General features: G+C 41.3%; 1 protein-coding gene across 1 annotated transcript in view; it reads left to right on the top strand.

Moving 5' to 3' along the window:
* Window positions 1-15,440: 15,440 nt before the first annotated feature.
* Window positions 15,441-21,238, top strand: part of PCGF5 (polycomb group ring finger 5) — a 58,388-nt gene continuing 52,590 nt past the window's right edge. The window contains exon 1 of the mRNA XM_053949762.1: window positions 15,441-15,759. The gene's annotated coding sequence lies outside the window, so the exon portion shown is untranslated. The remainder of the gene's footprint in view (window positions 15,760-21,238) is intronic.

Here is a 21,238-nt window from a genome sequence, read left to right as displayed (position 1 = left end):
CAACTGGTACAGCTTGTCTGCTAAAAAGACAAAGCATGATTGTCATGAGAAAGGCTACCTCCATCACGAGCACTTAGGCTACTCTTGGAACTTGGCACTTTGCTAACTTGTCTCTGTACACAAACTTCCCAACCAGCTATTTATGTGTACCTGAATAATTAGTAAGAAAAATTCTGCTGTTACCCCACACCAGGAAAAAACAAGACTGAGTATATTTGCTAGACGATGTCTGCATTTTTTATACAAGAATACACCATTAAACACACAAAACACTAAAGTCTTGAATTTAAACAGCATATATTGCAAGGAGCACATTTGAGAATTAAAAATTAGTACTGAGACTGCAGCAAATTCAGAAGCAAGGAAACAATGTAATTTGCTCCTTTGAGTGATGCTAGGTTTCATAAAATCTTTGGGTTTATAGTCCCTTCTCATGGTCTCAAATCTAATCTACCTACCAATCTAAGTATTCACAAAGACCTCCTCTTGAAGTACTAGGGATTAGCATTGCCTTTCTGAACTGAGCCCCTGGAGCAGTGCTGCGCCCATGAGCGATGCCCTGCAGTGATGCAGTGAAAAAACTGTAGAAATTGTCAAGGACGTGTTCCCCAGCTGAAGATTTGCTTACCTTGAGCATCACCCACCTAAGCTCACTTCAGTGGAAACTCTAGTGAGCTCTTTGCACGCTGCAGGCTCTGGCAGCAGCGGCCGTGTCCCCCTCTGTGCAGGCACACGCGCACGGCGGCTGCGATCCCCGGCACGGCCGAGCAGCACCGCGGCACTCGGGGCAGCTCCCCGCGGCCTCCGCTCCGGCATTGCCCTCCGCTGCGGGAGAGAGGGGGAGGTGAAGAAAAGCAGGGGGAGGGAACCGAGCAAGGGTTACTCCCGAGCTGGGAGGACAGGCAAAACGGAGGAGGAGATGTGTATGTAAAGCTGGGAGAGGGCTACAAGTCCTGCTGTCATTCCATCAGTTATACATCCATTAATAATACAGATCTCAATTTAGGGCAGAGGTGTCTTCCTTGTGCCGTACAACCCTGTCCCTATCACCTGGGCAAATGTTTCGAGGACAACATAAATTTGTCTTCTCTTGTGGAAGAGAGGCCCATTTTGACTATTTGTCAGAAATAATTTCTTCTAAAATACGATCAAATTGTGGATGCAAAGTAAGTTGCATCAGTATGCCCAGGGTGCTACAGTTTCTGTGCCATTCATGATAAATCTATTAGGAGAGAACCTCATCCATGACTTGTTTCTGCTTCATTGCAAAGCTAACACCCTCCAGGTTGGGTAACTTGTTATGACTAACAACTTGGTGGAAACACTGAAAATAGCTCATGGGGAGGGGAAAGGAAACAAAGGAGACAATTTTCCTGAGCAAGCACCAAGGAGGTGTTTTCTGAAAGTTTGCTTTGATCCTGCTTATAGTGAAAAGTACTGTGTAAAACAAAAACCGTATGGCTTACAGGACAAAAAATAAACCTTTAAAGGGATTAAATCCTCGTTCTCCTACTTATCTGAACAGAGACTTGTACCTGACATCTTGTCTATGAAAAAAAAAACTAAGAAATTAATTATATTGATTTTTTTTTTTTTTTTGCTTCTACAGTAAGAAATGTCATTCACTAGGTAACATTTCTTTTATGCACTATATTGCTTTATTGGTATTAGGATGATGAAGCATGCATTCTTTGGTAGTTAGCTCAGTGAGGTTCAGTTGTGTTTACCGTAAGGAAAAGTAAAACTAATGTGGTAAAAGAGTAAAACTAATGTACCATTAAGATGTTTTTAATCTGTGAACAATATTTGCCTCAATAAGTTTCTTTTATGTGTGTAGATTTGCTATGGACAAGAATAGGAAGTGGTTTTTAGGTGTTGTCAATATATTGCTTAAATTGCTCTTTTCCTTCTTTGTGATTTCCTTTCTGTGGGTCTCAGAATTGCTCTTCTGGTTTTCTAAGGAAATGGGCTTGTGCAATCATGTGATTTGGATATGGTTTGCATCTCTCTGTCCTGCTGTGGCAGCTTTTTAACCCACTAGTAAATTTTAGCCAAATTGGAGAGCAGCAGCAGTCTCCAAACAATTTACATTCTTATATATTTATGAAAATCAGGAGCTCCTTACCCAGGGGAGAGAGCAGCTTTAAGAGTGCCCCTAACAAAAGAGAGTGCCTCTACTAAGGATCCAGCTCCTACAGGACAAGAAAGATTCCACATGAAGAACTATGTAATGAGTCTCCTAAATCCAGATAAAACTTCACTTAAAATGCACACACAGTTTCCTCCCAGTGAACTGAACTCCCAGACAAAATCTGTGGCAAATCAGGCTCCGTGAGCTCTCTTCACAGAGCGTTCGTTTTGTGTATGTGACCCTGGCCGAGGGCAAGCTAGATCCAAATACTGCCTGCACATTACTATCCTTATTTGTTTAGACAGATCTGGATTAGGCATGAAGAAATAATCATAAAATCCTGCATTTTATGATTAATTAGCTCTTAGTTTGCACTTCATGACATAATAAATAGAAGTGCATGAAAAGCATTTCTAGGGCTCTTTATTAATTGCTCTGTTTCTGGGAAATCTGCTTGGAAAGTGGCCTGTTAGTGCTGCCTCCTCCCCTCTCCTGCAACAGCATGCAGTTCTTTCACCTCTAATGAAGTTTAATCAACACAAAAAAAGTGGTAGGCGTTCCAGGTCACAGGCATTGTGGTGACTCAAACACTGATTGCTTTTGACACACCAGAAAGCATTTTGCAAACGTTCCATTGTTGTTCTTGTAAGAACAAAGGTAAAAATACAGACTCCTTACTACATTCTCTTTTGTCTTGATGGAGGTGATTTGTCACTCCATTTTTGCATATATGCAATAGTGAATTAAATCATCCTTCTGGTACATTACTGCTGTTTGAATTCTCATTCTGTTGCTCAGTACTTCAATAGTTCTCGGGAAAATCAACCCCAGTGATCCACCAATTTTGTGTAGAGCAACTGAGTTTTATTATTCTGAGATGCTAAATCTATTTTCATTACATAAATAAAGGTGATATTTCTTATAAAAAGATGGCATTACTAAACATTTTTCATGTCATAGGGTATTACAGAGCTGATAATTGTGAAGTTTTCCTATTATTTTCTATACTGAAAAGTTAGTGTTCCTACTATTATTTCCTTGTTGAGGAAAAGAAGGGAAAATGAGAATAGGCTCAGTTTTATAGTTTCAATATTTTAGACCTGGAACAAAAGTGCCAGTTCCACCTACTGCTGTAAGAAAGCTCACACACAGAAAATGTTTCCCTTTCACTTTGTTCACCTCCCAGTTCCAGTACTGATGGAAGATAAGAACATTCAGCTAGGAGTCACTTGGATTTTTCTGGTTTTCTTTAGCAGATGGTGACTCTTTAAAGATCTGTCACCTTTTTCTTGCCTCACTAAAATCCAGGCAGGGATGACAGGTGAGCCAAGACTGCTTTTTGTTCTGTGTAGTTACTTCATGTTCACAAAGGACGGGTGGTAGTGCAGCTTGCATCCCTCTAATGATATTGCTGGTGTGCCAGGGGTAAATGGAGGCAAACCAGTGAAGAGGCATGCTTTTCAGAGGTGCACATTCCCTAGGAGTGTGATGTATCTGTAACAACTACTAGGAGTTAGCTTTGTTACCAGCTGCAGACAACAGTCAGGATTTGTGGCAAGTGACAATCTGAAGCTCCTTGACTGTGTTGTAATAGAATTATTTCATCAGTGTTGTACTATTTCCAACTCCCTCCATGAGGACAGCTTTCTATTTTTTGCTGTTAGGGAAACCATACTGCCTGGAAAGAGACCTATATTAAGATGACATATTATATGGTGTTGGGAAATAGATTTGCATTTGATTGGCTTATTCTTAGAAGATTAGTCTTAGAAACTAACCACACACGAAAGTATTTCTTCAAATGTCACTTCTTATGTTCACTGTACAACTTGAAAAGGAAGGCTCTGCTGAGAGCACAGGGGCTTAAAAACATTCACAGGGATTGAACCGAGGCAGGGAATGATGACTGACCACCAAATGCTTTTATAAAACTTAGTATTATGTGTAAAAGGATGCTCTTGGCTTCAGCAGTTACTTCCCTTCTGTTCTTTTGCAATAATATCTCCTGGCTTGGCTCAGAAGAGCTGGCTGGCAATGGGAAGCCTGTGCAACAGGAAGGAGAACAACTGGAAAGGGCCAGTAAGTTCTCCTGCAACTCCAGGAATGTTCTTTAAGCAGTGAAAAGAGCTTCCATTTTTTTTTTGCCTTCAGCAAAGTTTGCTGGGAAAGCAGTTATCCTGTGATAGACAAAATAAGTACAGCCTTCTAAGAGGAAAGGATACGAATAGGTTTGCACTGCCATCTTCAGCCCTAGGAAAAAATGGAGTCTTTTACGTAGTAGGCAGAACACATGGCTAAATAGGGATTCCCACAGCCTGCTTACAGCAGCCAGGGCAGAAACCCAGGCACAGGGGTGCCAGAGATCCTCATAGGAAAGGTGCTTCTGCTCCTCTTCATACCTCACTGCCAGTCACACAGGAAGAGATGGAGAGATTTCCTCCATGCAGCCACAGGTTGCAGGTGCTGCAAAGGGAAAATGTATAACCCCTCCAAGGTATGGCAGAGAGATAGAGATATAAGGAGAAAGGAATTGACAGTGAGGCATTCCCTGTGTTGGGGAGAGAGAAATCTGAAAAAAATTGGCCTGCTTAGAGTTCTAAAGGGGAAAATAAACCAAAAGCAGAGGGAGAGGATGGGAAGAAAAAAAGGAAATTTGGGACAACGTATCTCCAAGTCTGTATTTCAATTTTGAAGAATTGGTTGCAGTTTTCCTCTCTCATACAAACTTCTCTTCCCTTAAGCAAAAGAGTTTCACTGGTGGTCAGAAGATATATGGTCTGGTAAGGAAATGCTTAAACAACACTTTAGACTTTTCCATTAGGTAGAAACACATATTCAACAGAGAAACATATAATAAGTGATTGAATTTGCTGGGATGTTTTTTGTATCTTCAAAAATTTCTTACTGATTTCTTGGAGAAATGGAACATTAAGTACTCTGCTGAGGTTAGTAGGATGTTTGCATTATTGACTCCTCCTCTCACAATATCTGGAACATATGTCATAGTAGTTTACAAAGGATTCTACTCAAAATCTGAGAGGGTCTTAAAAATACATTAATACTACTTTGCAAAAATCTACACATCTCTGGATTTCTAGCTGCAGAGTGAACCATCACATTAGTACAAAGCCAAATAGCTTTAAATACAAAATGCTGAATTTCCAAAAGCTGCTCGCAGTAGCCTCTCTGTTTTATGCACTATTAAACTGGTGTGCAACAGGCTGTCACTGAACATTTGTTCCACATTCTGCTGAATGAAGAATGAATGCAAGGCAGCTGAGGTACCTTCCCTGCAGAGAGCAAAGATGAACAAATTGGAAGCTGCTGCAGGGGTGGAAAAGGAGAGGTGTGGGCTACCAGCAGTGATGCTTATTCATAGATTGTGAGAGAAAGAAGATGCTGCAGCTTACTGAAATTGCTAGAGCTATTATATAAGCTATTAAAACTAAAAAGGAAAAGAAAAACACACCCCCAAAAAAGCTCCAAACCACTAACCCTCAAGAAACACCTCTAGGCTGCTAGCTATATGGCATTTTACAGCTTAAAAAAAAAAAAAAAAAAAAAAAAAAAGGTCCTTATTTGGTGCCTCACAACTGCAAAATGTTTGGCAGTGGATGAATGTTCTCAGAAGACAAATAATCTGTAACAACTACTAGGAGTTACTACTGGCCTTGAGTCTGGCTAAGCATTAAGAACATGTGAACTGCATTACCTAGTGCTGAAGCTAAGTAGTTTAACTTTAATAATTTAACTTTTAGTCTTGCATAAAATCTGTTGGGTAAGGGAATGTGACCACTTGCTAACAATTCCTCACCCTTCACATTCCTAGGAACCCTGTGACAAAAGCTGTTGGGAAAAGATGGGTGAAATTTTCTGAAAAGAAAGATGGCATTAAAGTAGGCATGCTGTCAGCAGGATTAAACTTGGACTGATGAAATGTGCCCAAAATCTGTTCTGAAGACAGAAGTTTTCTATCTATCAGGCAGACTTAGCATAGCTAATGCCAGTGTAAGTGGGTCCTGTCACACCAGCATGCTTCTTCCTTCAGCTCAGCCAGCGAGGCACATCGGACGGTGCACAGGGACACCCTAGCTCCACTTGTCCCTCTTCAGTGGCTTTGCTGTCCAGCCATCCTCCTGAGTCAAAGTGATAATAAACAGAAGATCAGCAGTTGTTCTTATAAGGGACAAGGTGTATTTTGCATTCAAAGTGTCCCAGGTTCTCCCAGCCCCTCGGTGTGGTGTGGCTGGGGCCACACTGGAGGTGTCTTTACATCACTGAGGGGCTCCATCTAATGGCTTAAGAACTCTTGTTCCAAATGAAATAAGTAACAGGGAGGTCAGGCTAGCCTTACTCAGGTTTCTGAGGCTTAAGAGATACTGAAACACTAAAGACTATCACTGCCCAGGGTGTGCTCTCATTTAGACAGGTAACATTTCATTATTTATTTCACCAAATACTGTGACTCATTTTTGAGCCTAGTACTTGACAACTGAAAGAATTAATCTCAAACAGAAACTAAAATTTACCAGCATCATACAGGATTTTCATTTTGAATGCCCAGCTAGTTATGTCTGGTCTTTTAAGACCCAAAGTTCAAAGTCCTGCAGTCACAGCAAAATGAAATACGCTCAGCTCTATCTGTCAAAGAAAATCTTAAAATATTTGTAAAACTATTTGAAAGTGAAAATAGTTCACTAGTTAATAGAAACACTCAAGTATCCACATTTTGACTTTTTTTTTTTTAAGTTGTTTCTATTATTGTTTTTATTTTTGTATTTACACAGATGGAGAGATGGAGTTGATAAAGCATTACCTGTGTGTCAGTTACTAAACTAGGTCTGGCCAGCTTATTTTGTGTGGTGGAACAGGATTATTAAAATTATTTTGCTCCAAGTAGGAAATAAATTTAGTCAGGAACCAGACATTTCTTATCTTAGACCTAATGTGTGAGGGCTTTTTAAATAAGTTTCAAGGGTATTTACTAACTTCTCTTTGATTTTAGGAAAATACCTAGATGTAACATAGTGTTTTAAAGAAGGAATGCCTTTTGTGAATTATGACTTATACTTGACTGGTGCCACTGGTGTCCTTCTTGCCTTTCCTAAATGTGTCCTTGAATCACAGCATCTCAATAGAGACATGAGATTGTAAATGAGAACGTCGTCCCAGGTAGACAAAATCTGTCCATATCTGTGTGATTCGCCATCTGGGTTGTGCATCCATGTTTTTATTTGCTCTTCCACTATAATATCTATATCTAAGCAATTGTGGAATCTTCTCTTCCCCTTTGGTTGGCCTACACAAGTCTCTAATGCATTTACTTAGTATATTTAAAATTAGCGACCTCTATCAGTAACTATGGATGTGTGGGTCTGGGCAGGTTGTAGCTGAGAAAATATAACCTGAACACTGAGAGAGGAAGGACAAAATTGCAGTGATTACAGTCATCCAGCCTGGTGAGGCATTAACATCATTGGCATATTTCATTCACGTGATCTTGTGGGCAATGAGATGGGAAAAAAGTGGCATTGCCTCTTCCCCCTGCAGATTTTGTGAATGAAAACCCCAATGCAGGTGCAAAAGCCTGACACTGTCATGGTGCCTGCAGTTAACCCTCTGGTGGGCAGAGCAGCTGAGTGAAATCACACAGACATCTGAGTGAAATCTCTTTCTATGGCTTTTATTTTTCCAGTGTGTTTCCTCATGCTCTGCTGTTCTTCCTCATTTCATCTCTTCAACTATAAATCAGTCTTTATCAAATATGCTATATACCAGTAAAGAAGTAACACCTTAAAGTCAAAATTCAAATTAACTCTATAGCAGTGCATATGGATCCTGAATTTGGCAGGAATTTAGATGAGATATTGAAAGTTTCATTACATAAAATTTGGGGGCGTAAATTTTTTTTAGTTTCACAAATTCCTCTTGTAGAGTCTTCCTATTTACAGCTTTGACTGTGTGAAAACAGATTAAATGTTAAGCTTAGATGTCCAGCGGCTTCCACTGATTTGTCACTAAGGATGTCTCTAAATTTCGTTGCTTAAAGCTCTTTCTCAAAACCTTGACTTTCAATTATATCCACCACAATGTTTATCATCAGCTTACAGAAAACACAGTTTGGACTTTTAACCAGTATTATAGGAAATTGTTTGGTTAGTATTAAGTTTCTGAAGTCCACATCTAAATGGAGTTCAGCTGGGTTTTTGAAGGAAGTATGATCCATAGTCTTACAGTTTGTCCATCTTCTGGCTTCCCTTTCCTAGTGATGTTCAGCTTACTGACAAGTCCCAGCTGTATTTTGAGAGAGATACTTGGAGGACATAAAGCTCCTGGAAAAGTACAGTGTAATTTACAGTGAGAGATTAAACCTGCCTGCTCTATCTTTGGGTACTGGGGTATTTTTAATCAGGATCATGGGTGGTAGATCTTTCAAACCAAATCCTTCTGTGTAGGTTTGGTTAAAACACCCCTTCCACATGGGGTGTTTCTAGGGGCCATATTAGGCCCTCTAAATACACATTTTGGTCCACACACACCGTACAAAGCCATATGTCACATGCTGCCATTTGTACCCTAGAAGGTGAGCTGTTTGTGTTTTGGTCATTGTTTGCTACCAGTCCTGCTGGGACATAAGCAAATGGATTTATTCTGTTTCATCCTTCTTTCTGTTCAGCACAAGGGTTTGTCCCACTAAAGTTCTACTGCCTGAAGAATTGGAACATCATGCAGGATCATTGTGTTATCATCTGTTTTTCTCCCTGGCCTTAGTCATGGCTGCATATACCTAAAATAAAATCCAGAGTCAATGTGTTTTCCTCTGGGATTTGGACACCATAAAAATTGAGAAGAGAGGGATCTTCAGTGATTTGTTGATTAGAAACCAGCCAATCAGAGGAGAGGCCTGAGCAGAGGGAGAAGCCAGAAAGGAATAATCAAGCCCTGTGAGCAGAAGCAGCAAGAGCACAGTTGGCACATGGCGAGACACAGGAAGGGGTCACAGGCATTCCTGACATATCTATGCATAAAATTAGCATTGTGAAAAATAAAATTATGAAAGCACTGTATTTCTTCTGCATGGATTTGCAGCTATAGACTCTTCATGTTTTATTAAAAAACTCTCACATAGTGGGAGAATTTTCATGCATTTGATAAACAAAAATATCTTGGTAACTGTTCTGATTAGAAGTATAAAGAGCAGTCTTTCAAATTCTCCCTCCTTATCTCTTGGTTCAAAATATTTTCTATGTTTGCCAAGAAAATATACTACTACACTAACACCTGATAAGTAAATAATCCACTGACTCACTTTCACAATAAATATATATGTATATGTATTGTCTGATGATAATTTAAGGTCTCAATAGCTGTTCAGACTGCTCATGCGTGCTTTTACAGTAGCTTTACAAATAATCCAGGATTAAAAACTGCTGGATCACTGCTGTTTGCCAGGAAGTTTATAAGGAAGATTACTGTGTTCTCAGTGACAGTACCATCAGGTACATGAAGAGGGGATAAAAAATGTATAAAATATGTTAACACTATGGGGCAGGAAAAACCCCAGAATTTATACTGTGCATTTTATTATGTGCTAAAAATGGAATTTTTGTAAATATGTGCATGCTGTATTATGCTAAGTATTTGGTAGTGGACAGGTTGATCTTTGAAGATTAGAAAATCTCCCTCTTACATAGGAACTCTTCAATCCATCAGTGCTCTATTGTGTCTTGTTTGCTTCTTTTCAAAGAAATTCAAGGAAGATCTCTGAACTGTGGAATGGATTTGTCACACAAATCATTCTCTTCCTTCTTCTCTGTGTATTGTTGCATCCCATTGCAACTCCAGTATCCACAGCTCTAGTTATCTACATCCAGACCTCAACCACGTTTCCCTGAATATATAAACCCCTTAAAAATAGTTTGGTTTCAACAACCAGAGACTAGACTGAAAATTAATACTGTGTAAGAGGAACTTTATTTTCCTTTCTACCTTTTGAAAATCTTTACTTGTACATTCTAGTTGACATGCAAATAAAAACTTAGAAAAAACCAAAAAAACTTAAAACACCTTTAAGTACAAAGGTGTTCATATGCCCTAGCAAGGACAAATTATACCAGATGAAACATTTGTCACCTTAATGACTCCGAATTCTAATTTAGAAATCGGTGTAATACAAGAACTCGACTGGGTTATAATTCATTCTAATTGTTCAAGTTGCCAGCAAGGATTACTGCAAGTATTTTAGTTGAAACACTAGAAACTTGGAAAAACCCTGATTTCTAGGCAACTTTAAAAAAAAAAAAAAAAAAAAAAAGTAGTGTCATCCTACTTTCTTTCATTTCAACAGTGGTTCAAATCAACATTAACAAAAAGAAGTAGATTCAATTCAGGAAATATTTTCCTTTAGGATGATCTAAAAATGCTTACATAGTAGGGTATATATATCTAGGTTCACCTCCTCCTCGTGAGCAGCTACTTCTCTCAATTGCCTTGTGAGCTGTTTTGCACACCACAGGCAGGGGTATTGCAAAGGGTAGTGCAGAAGACTAGTCTTGTCCTCATCTATAAAGAGCAAAAGTCTCCCTGGAGACTTTGCTATTCCATCCTGCTTTCCTGCGTTCATTCCATTTGGCAGTGTAAAAGTGATTGTCTAGTGTGTTCTCTGGGCTGTGAAAAGACACCATTCAGTAATTATGCTCTGAATTCCTTGGTAAGGGATTGTTTCCTCGCTGCCAGGAGGGTGAATTTCTCAAAGAGCTGCTGTGATTACTGAGCACAGGTATCAGTCTTATCCTGCCATCCCACTCAAATCATGTTAGTGGTTAGTCTGTTAAAATCTATTCTTGTAATTCTCTATGAGCAGAACTCCCCAGTGTGAAATACAGCTCATTTCTATGAGATGACCTTTCTATGTGCCCTTCTCCATTTTGGAGGAAGATTGCCCATAGTCATTGACAGATATTTTAGCCTGCCTGCGAAATGACATCTTGTTATGTCATTTATGTTATCATTATGTTTATCATGTATATCTCTTATATAGTGTAATTATACCTTAGTATATATTACATAAAAGGATGAAAATCAAACTGGGAAACACCTTTCTCTGATATTATAACCAAAATGCTTCATAATAATACTACAATATAGAGCATAGTTGAGTTAAAAAGTAGTGAAATGGAAGGAAGTAGAGAAAGTTTTTGGAATAGTGCAACTGGAGATGAAATATTACCTGCCTTAAAGCACAGGAGCAGGTCTGTGGAGACTCCTGATGCCTTTGCAGGAGTAGAGAATTCCCTGCTGAGGGTCTAACCCTGATGTTGCTCTAGCTGTGCTCCAACACAGAAGATATTTTTCTTTTACGTACATATTTGTAATGCACCAATAGATTATTAAATGTGCTGTTTACCCAAGGATCTCAACAGCTTCTGTCACGAGGAGAAAGTAAACTCTTAGATTTTCTTGTGGTAGGCTCTATACCAACTTTGTAAATAGGCAGCTATTCCAGCTGACAGTAGATATTTGGCAATTCTTACTCCTGCTGGAGCTGAAGCCAGGCTGAGCAGGTGCTTTGCAGCTCTTCCCCTCTGCAACTGAAAGAAAACCCCCAGTCTAGTCCAAAGGCAAGAGAGCACTCTCTTCTGCTTAATAATTAATATGTCAGGGTGTTTCAGTATTTATAGAATAGAAATAAAACAGTGCTCAAGTTGAAAATATCCACCAAAAAGCAGAATTCACAATTTAGTCTCACTGTTGGTATGAGATACTCTGTAATTATAGCAACACTAAGCTGTGCTCAGTAAAACTCAAGAGTGCCTTTTGCTGACCAATAAACAATTGATAACCTTGCTTGGACAGCAAGTTAATTAGTAACACAAACAGAATGAAAAATCATAGTGTAAAATAGTATTTAAAATAGCATCATGATTCTAAATAGGGAGTTAGGAGTGATACTCTCTTTTCAAATGGAAGTAGTTTTAGAGTGCCCTAGTACTCTGCTAAAGTAGTCAAATTCTGGATGAAAGGGAGAGAGAAATTTATCACTCACTGGCAAGAAGTCATAAGAAAGATGCATAATTAATGCTAGACATTTTAAGGCTATAATTTTCAATTTCTATGTAATCTTTGGAAAAGGAAAAATGTACCTTGGCAATATTTCTGACAAGGTAGGGAGGGCACCCACTGAGACTTATGTATATTAGGTCAGATATCAAGAGCCAGGGATCCTAAAGATCCCTGATATACCAAAAGGTTGTGGCTTGCCCTTCACTGGAAATTTTGTGAGCTTATTTGACAGGCAAAATCTACTAATGAATTGAAAGTTAACCCACAACCTACATGTAGCAACTGCTGAAAATCAATTAAACAAATTTAATTTTGCTTATTTTTAGTTTTAGAAAATATTTCTCAACCACATATTTTACACTTGAGTACAATTTTCATGCCAGTTCTCCAAAGATGCATTAGCAGAAGAGGAGTTCCAAATGTGGCTGTTGCTCTAATCACAATTAACTGACAGCTTATAAAGGCATCATCTTAAGGAAACATCTACGTTTTACAAAGCTTGGGATCAAGAAGGAAGCTCCAGGGACCAGTTTAAGGCTTCTCACTCTACTAGAAATAAAATCAGCAGAGGAAGTGAAAGAAAGATAATTAGAGAACTGAGTCATGAACCCAGCAAAACTTTTTCTCCTGTATGCAAAATCTACCATGAAACTGCAAAATCTATTTACACTAAAAATTCAGTATCATGTAAGATATAAAATAAAAATAGAATATACAGTTCAGGTTTTCACAGCCACTTAATGGATTTAGATCTTTTGACCTTTACATTGCTACACACAAAATGAGTAGTGCCAACTCTTGTGCTTCAGTTATTAGTCTCTTGCTATTTGGAGTCTTTTAGGAGCCAAGAAAACACGTGAGCAGATGAACTTTCATCTAAACTTACAGTTACATATGTAAGTACTTATATTTAAATATATGGCCCTCTTGGCTGTGAAGAAACCCTTGGAAAGGGAAATCTGTATCCATCATTTAGGCAGACTCAAAACATTTGGTGAGAGAACTGTCAGTACTGAAGTATGTTTTGCATTGGAGGCTTTATGTGTTTTCCTTGCTCTCTTAGTAAAGAAAGTTAATCTGCTCTGAGCTCTGTCCTGCCATGTCTAGACCATCATTGGTAGCTACATTTCCACCTTGTAACAATACCTTGAATAATTTCATCTTCTGGTATGTTTTTTTCCTGTGATTTTAGTGTTGGCATCAGTTCTAGTAAAATCAATGAGTGCTCAAGTACTTTGATGTACAGGAAGGAATTTGTTCTCTTCTCTTTCTGACCTTTTTTTCCAGATAAAGAACTACTCGCTCTCTCTGGAACTGTTCTTTCATGATTCAGAGTTTTTTTTTCTTTTTTTTTTTTTTAACAAATAAAAACTTATAATTAACCCCCCTAAAACAAGACCCTACAAAAGTCTCTCCAAAACTTTTAATGATAGGACCCAAGTCTCAGTTTTCAGTGAGCTTGATATGATAGTCTGAAGTATAGACAGTTTAGTGTCTTTTCAGTGAAGGGTCTTTTAATCTCTAAAAATACTCTACATTGTGTGACACCCATTGACTATAAACTCTATGGAGTTAAATGCATTGCTCTGATAAAACCAATCTGGCTTATTATCAAAAATACAATTGTAACCAACAGCTGACCTGACAGTCAAGATCAACACTAGTCTGACTAGGAAAGCCTCAGAATATCTATTTATTGACAGGGTTCAGTGCTGTCTAAATAAATGTGTTCATGTGATCTGATTCAAATGATGTTAAAGCATCTTTACTTCAGATATCCTGGTAATTTGTCCCAGGAAGTGATTAAAAGGAAGAAGTCTAAATAGGCAGGCACAAGAGAACTCTTCTCTAGATTTTTTTTAATGCAATGCTACTTGGAAAGCATCACGGATATATTAAAATTAATCTTTCAAAACTGCACTCCTGCTTTCCATCTAAGAATGAAAGTTGAAGTCAGGAAAGCTGCTAATTTGCAGGTGAATGCTCAGCTCTAAGTAAGTATCAGCAGTCCTGACTGCTGGCTGACCACTCTAGCGGCTTGCAAGGAGATGGTTCTAGCCAGGGCCCTTATTCCAAACTTTGTGCAAGAGGCAACATGGAACAGGTTACAGGGACTATTGATTCTGCTGTCAGTATGAGGAAGTCGAGTGCTTTACCATCAAATGCCAGGAAAACTTGATTGAGAAGCTTACTCATCTGCAAATGAGTCAGGGAAGTTCCTGTGGTGGGTACTGAGAGTGCATAGTGGGGATTCCTATTGCAAAGAGCTCTCATGGCTTATATTTCGCTATTACATTTATTGTCATTTGCTGACTGAGGGATGGGAGTAAAAGGAGCATTAAGGAGCTGCTTATTTAGAAATAATGAGTATATGAGTCATGTCATACAACTGTGTTATGTTCTGCTTGTTTCCTTGGTTTAAAACTGTTTATTTCAATGGAAATTACCAAGGATAAGATACGAGTCGCACCCACCCCAGAAGAAATAAATCAAGGAGAAAATGCCCATTGCTGGGATGGCCTTTTGCCTACACCGAGGGAACAGCGCGTGTTTCTGAGCCACTGCTGCCCACACACAGCAGCTCTCGCTGTCTGGGGCTGTTCGCTCCGCACCGAGGCGCGGACACCGCGTACTGCCCAAACTTTGAAGTTTTCGGGTGCGATGCGCTAGGAGCCGGCGAAGGAGAAGGGTCTGGCCGGTGATGTGCTCTTGCCCGGCCCCAGGATGGGGCCGCACCTGTCCGGGGAAGGGGTAGAAAAGCGCAGCGGCCGCTGCCGCTACTCGGCGGAGACCCGTCCCTGGGGCGGAGGGAGCACATCCACCTCCCAGCTCGGGAAACGCAGCCACGGGAGTACGGAGCGGCAGCCCCTCCTCCCGAGGCGCTACCGCTGACAGGGGCGGTGGCGCGGGGCCGCCAGAGATACCCCCGGTTACATAACCAGCGCCTGCGGGGCGGCCCCGCCGGTCCTGCTCCCGCCCCGCTGGAGAACAACGCGGAGCGCCCCGGCCGCGCTCCCGCTGGCACCGACCGGGCAGCGGCTCCGCGCCGGCCCCTCCGCCTCAGCGGGCACGCGCAGGACGCAAGCGCCTCCCGGGCCCGCCCGCGCGCCGGGCATGCGCGGGGGCGGCGGCCGGGCAGCGTCTGAGGGAGGGCGGGCGGCGGGTGCCGGCGGAGCCCGCGGGGCACCGGCGGCCCCGAGTCCCGCAGCCCGGCGGGGGCTCCACCGGCGGCCGAGAGGCGCCGGGGGCCCCTGGGGCGGCAGCGCCCGAGCCGGGCTGTGCCCCAGTTTGTGTCCAATCAGAGAGTGCAGCGCCTGCACCGGGCGGGCGGCAATGCGTAAACAAGCCCCGGGAACTCCTCCGCCCCCCGCGCTCCCCTCCGCGCCGCTCCCCGCGCCGCCCCGCAGCCGCCCCCGCCCGCTGACAAGTCCGGCGAGGCGCGTTCCCGCCGCTCCACCGCCCTCCCCTCCCCCGCCCGCCCGCCCGCCCAGCCGGCGCCGCCCGCGCTGCCACACGCACCCACTCCCGCACACGCCCGCGGGTGCCCGTGGCCTCTGCAGGGGAAGGTAAGGGGCCCGCCGGGGGCCGCCGGGCAGGCGGCGGCGAGGTGCGGATGCGTGCGGGGGGGATCATGTGTCATAACAAGTTGTTGAACGTGACATTGCTCTTGAACTGCGGCGGCAGCGGACGCCGGGCCGCCGCCGAGTAACTTTCTCCTCCAATTCGGCGCTGAGGAGGGAGCCGGCGGCGGCCGGGCAGGGCGGCGGGGCTGGAGCCGGCGGGGCTGGGAGCGCGGAACGCGCTCGGGAGAAGCTGCTGCCGTTCGCGATGCTTGCGGCTTCCTGGGGAGACGGCGCGCAGCGCGGCGGGGGACGAGCGAGGGCTCCGCGTCTGGCGCCTGCTGCGGGAGCCGCTGCCGCCCCGGCGAGGATTTTTCTAGCAAGGAGCCAGGGCGGGCAGTGAGCGAGGAGCGGGTGCCGGTCCGAGCATCTCCTCTCACGGGTAGTTATCCCCGCTGATGCTCCGTGGCGGTTTGGCTCGCTTCCGGCGTGATTAGCTCGGCTTATTATGTAAGATGTCACCGGAGGAGGAGAGGCACAAGCCCTCGGTGTGGCGGAGGGGGGAACGCACCGGTCCGCCCCGCCTTGCCCGCCCCAGGTACCGGAGCAGAGGGAGCAGCCCCGGCCCGGAGGGGACGGGAGCTCCCCTGCCCTCGCAGTCCGCCGCTGGAATACGGCTGCTCGTTTTACACGTGGGTTGGGTGTGTTCTCCAAACCTTGCCTTTGAGCAGAAACGTAACCTGTCCTGGTTCGTCTCCCATGTTTAATTGCTTCTCTTCTCTCTCAAAGAAAAAAATAAACATGTGAGCATAAAAAAGTTTAAGAACTTGATTTTTGCTTCCTTTATGTGCATATTTGGTAGATTAATATGATCTGGAGACGATTGAATGAATCATCAGTTCCCTGAAATAAAAGCAAGTGAATCATCTCACATACACACGCGCACAACTGTGAGGGAGCATAGTTGGTTCCGTAGGTAGTGGAAGGTTGGTGTCAGTTTCTGACACGCAATGGGATGTCAGAAGTATAGACAATGCTCAGACGCCCAGCAGTTTCCTGCGGCTGGTTTGTGAACTGTGAAAGTTTTGCACCATTCAATTGCAGTTTTTCTGGCTCAGTGGTTAAATGGTAACCTCTTTCGGTTATCAACTTGTTACCCATTATTTTAGCCAAATAGGTAAAAGGGGGGGGGGGTGTAAGTGGTAAGAATTAAGTAACTGTGTTATTCAAAGTGTATTAATTTAAAACAAAATTTAAATAATAATACCTAAAAGTAGCATTGCACTAAGTCCGTACCCTGAAGCCAGAGACAAATCCCAGATGCTTTTAATCTGGGTTTTGTTTTGCTTAGTTTTTTTAATCAAAAATAGTCTCTGTTGAAGTAAAAAATACATAAATATGTATTTTTAAAAGCTAAGCCAGTTGATTTAATAAACATGTTGGAGTTGTACCTAGATAGACTTCTGTTCCTGGTCCTCTTGCCTGTTGGTGTTTAAAATGGGATAGAGTCTGGATCCTATATATAGTTGTCCTTTAATGCCAGCTTGCTTCCAAAGTGGATTTTTCATCCTCCATGGCTTTGGGATACATTCTTGTCTTCCTGTACAGAGGCAGAACTATGAATTTTACAAGATTGATTTTTCTTTTTTTTTTCTCGCCATACCTGCCGCTGTGAAGAAACAAAGTCACTGTTTCTAGCAGGGAGGTAGTGCTTCACATGTCCAGCCACCTGGATTTACAGTATAAACTGTGTGAAGGTCTTTGTGTGTCCTGCTAGCAAACGATTCTGTTTCCTGTGGCATCAGGTGTCCCTTATCTGTGTTTTGTGCCTGTGTTTTGTACCTCTCATCATTCTCCACGTGGGAACGGAAGGGTTTACTTTGGGTGTTTGTCACTGTTGGGACAAAAGGACATGTTACCATTTTTGTTTGTCTGGAACTATGCACTGGCACCTCACAGTATTAATTAGAGGATTAGTGTGGGAAAAGTGTATTACTTCAGGGTTCATTGCGTGGATTTTAACATCTCCCTCTCAGAAATTCTGGAGTGTTAACCAAGTTAAGACTGCACATGACAGTGAAAGCACTTCAACAGACAATCTCTTAGATATGCTGGGTGGTCAAGTTAACAAACAGGAAAAATACTGGTTTAGTTGTGCATTTCATTCAACAATCAAATAGCATTCATCCTTATTTATCCAATTTCTTGAAAGGAAGATAAAAACATACACTGTGAGTGGCATTCTATGTGCCCAGACCTCAGCTGAAAGCAGTAAAGGAGATAATACTGGCAGTGGAGTTGCCACTCTGCTCTAACTGGTTTTCCCTGCTCTGGGAGCACTCTGGGATTTAAAGTGGAAATGAAAAATTCTATGTTTCACTTCTAAGCCTGCAGAATATGCAAAATAAAGTGAGATAAAATGTATTGGTTTAAAGTTGCTCCTCTGCAGCTCCATTTTTAGGACTGATAAGCAAGTTACTGTGGGATGCACAGAAGAACTTAGAGAAGAGTGGAGAGCAGTGCAGATAAAAGTGAAGTGTCTGAACTTTGTATCTTGATTTTTGCCAAGTTGGGGATACATAGGAATTGTTCCTATCATTACCTACTGATGGATATATATATATATATATATATATATATATATATATATATATAATTTACACTACCTTTTTTACAAAAAAGCTATCAAGTTATAATCTTTCTGTACTTTGAAAGACTGGTGCCAACAGCATCTTCATATGTTCTTCCAGCTATCTCAATTAGAACATCCCAGTGGGGAAAAAAAGAAACAACCCAAAAGATTATTTCCTTTTTGCAGTTTTGGCTGTAAAGACCCTTTTTAGACCAGTGCAATGGTCCCAAGCAAAGTTTTGATCATTTCCTGTAGAAAGACATACTGCTGGTGTTGAAAAGGGGAATCCTTTCTTCAACTATTGAAAACTTTGCACCAAGTACACCTTAGTTTGGGGTTGTTTGTTCCCCAAATCCTCAGTTAAAAAAACATTCATTGCAGTTATCTGGGAAAAAGTTTTATTTCTAATATTAGACTAAATATTTGAAAGATTAAGAAACAAAGTTGATTCTGTATCAGTGTTGTAGCTATCTCTTTTGAGTGATGGTGGGTAGTGCCTTAAACATTTCTTAAAATAAAGCATATTTTCCTGATTATTGTAGTTTTATCTTTAAGCTTTTCCAGTAGATGTAGTGCCGTGAAAAGTAACAGCTTGGCATGCTTTGAGACTGAAGCCTGTAATGAGCAGAGCAGGTGTAGCACTGGCAGCCAGTTCCATCAGGCTGTGACAAGACAGTGTCTGTCTCAATGTGTGCCCATGGGAAAATCAAGTGTTGCTGTCCTCATCTGGATGATTGCTTATAAAACAAAAATTGTTAATTATCAAGTGTGGGCCACTTCTGGAATGAAAGATATGTAGTTTTACTTGAGCACTATGGTGTCAATAGCTGTCACTATTAGTTCTTACTTGTGAAACAAATAATTTTGACTGGTTACCTAAAGCTGAAACCATTTATTCAATTATTAATACTGAAATACATGCATATGTCAGTAGCTTTCCTAACAGCTAACCAAACTCTTAATTTATTACTGTGCATTGGTAACTTCATTCCTGTAATGGAATAATTTTGTTTGCCATTGGTTTATGTATGTTTTGACATTTGAAAGGAATTAAGAAAGTAGCCTGGCGATTTGCTATAATACTCCTATTTTCATGAAACATCTGACCAGGAAAAGACAAGAAAAGTTACTTTCCCAGAAGAGGTCAGAGATGAGAATAAGAGTTATCGGGAGGATCTTCACTTCCTTGAGATACTGTCGTGTCAGTGACTGGTTCATCCCAGAGAGCTTCATTGCTGTGGTCTGTAATGGTTCAAGAACTGCCTTCCCACAGCGAGTCTTCAGTGGCAGTTGAGTTGGTGCTCGTTGTTTTAAAGAGGGCACACATGGAGATGGAGCAATGAGTGCTGAAGAACAGGTATCCACACTGCAGACAGGGGATGCCTTTGGTGGCTCCTTTGCTCAGCTTCAGTATAAGTTCTTACACAAGGAGGAAAACCACTTTGTGTTCCATGGTAATTCTTATCAGAAAGAACCCTTCCCACATACAACATACCAGTGGAGAGGTAGCAAGGAATAGCAGTGAGACCTAAATTGTGAACAGTGATATTTTCCTGATTCGTGGCTATGATTCTCATTGCATGTATGATATTGATGGCAGTGTTACATAATTACTTTCTGTCAGCTGAATCTGCAAGTACAGTCTGATACCAGCAGGGAGAGTCCTAGTTCATAATTGCTGTAAAATCACTCACATCCAGTTTGTTATTCCCATCTTTCAAACTCCACCCTACACACTTGTTTTGCTCACCTGTTATTGCAGCTTAGTTTTTTAAAAACAAGCTCTTGGGGAACGCCTTGTAATTCAGTCTGGCTTTTTGCATTTTGTTATATCCATTAAAGTCTTTGTGTATAAACAAAGCATCTTAAAGCAAGGGAATCTAAATTTTAAGTATTCTGGAGATAGATTTCAGTGCTGGTTACTACTAATCAGATCAGACAGAGAAATTCTCTATGCCACAAAAAAAGTAGTAGATCTTGAGATAAAAGTCTTGAGTGATTCTTAGAGAAGTGTCACCACTGATTAAAGCAAATGTAATTATATTTATTTCCTTCCTTAAGAAGAAGAGTGGAATGTGTAAGAAACCAGACTCTTGATTAATTTCATAATGAAAACACAGTTCTTCTTTCAGATGAAAGATCATTTCTTAAATAGCCAATGTATGTATTGAATGAAGTTAAAGATGTTTCTTTCTTCCATGGTTTTATAAAATTGTTGTTTACTTTTTTGAAGAATCATCAGTACTAGTGGCAGAGACAGAAGATCCTTTATATGATATAAATGATATTTTGAGTAAGTATTCTTGGTTGATTCTCGTTGTAGAATTTCCCTGCATACAAAGTGATTTTGAAGAGCTGCTTAATCAAACCAATATTTTGCAGCTTTCCATCTTAACTCTTTTGATATATCATAGATAAAGTAAATTTTTATGCTTTCATCCCAAATACATATTTACCAAAAGTACAAGTTGGTTTTTTTTTTTTTGTATGGATTGTGATCAGAGAATGCAAATAGATTTACTTGAAATGATGTACTCAGTGACAGTTGGTGCCTTACAGAGCCGGAGTGTTTAAAATCTACTATTGATGTGTAACTCTTGTGTAGTTATTGCTGAAAATTTAAAATGTAAATTTACATGAGATTAGTCTCCGAATCAAAATTACCATTAATTGTAGAGAAGCTCTTTCAGTTTATTTATTGTGAAGCTGGGTGAAACCAGTGAGACTTGTAACAGAGGAGCTTTACTTTAACACCTGGCTTCTCCAGGTGTAATAGATCTTAGTACATGCACTAGTACAATAGGGAAAACCACACAAACTGCTGGGCATACAAGCCCTTCTTCAGGTTTTGAA

Source organism: Vidua chalybeata, chromosome 8 (assembly GCF_026979565.1).
Source record: "Vidua chalybeata isolate OUT-0048 chromosome 8, bVidCha1 merged haplotype, whole genome shotgun sequence".
Lineage (NCBI taxonomy): Eukaryota > Metazoa > Chordata > Aves > Passeriformes > Viduidae > Vidua > Vidua chalybeata.
This window is presented reverse-complemented; position numbering and strand designations above follow the sequence as displayed.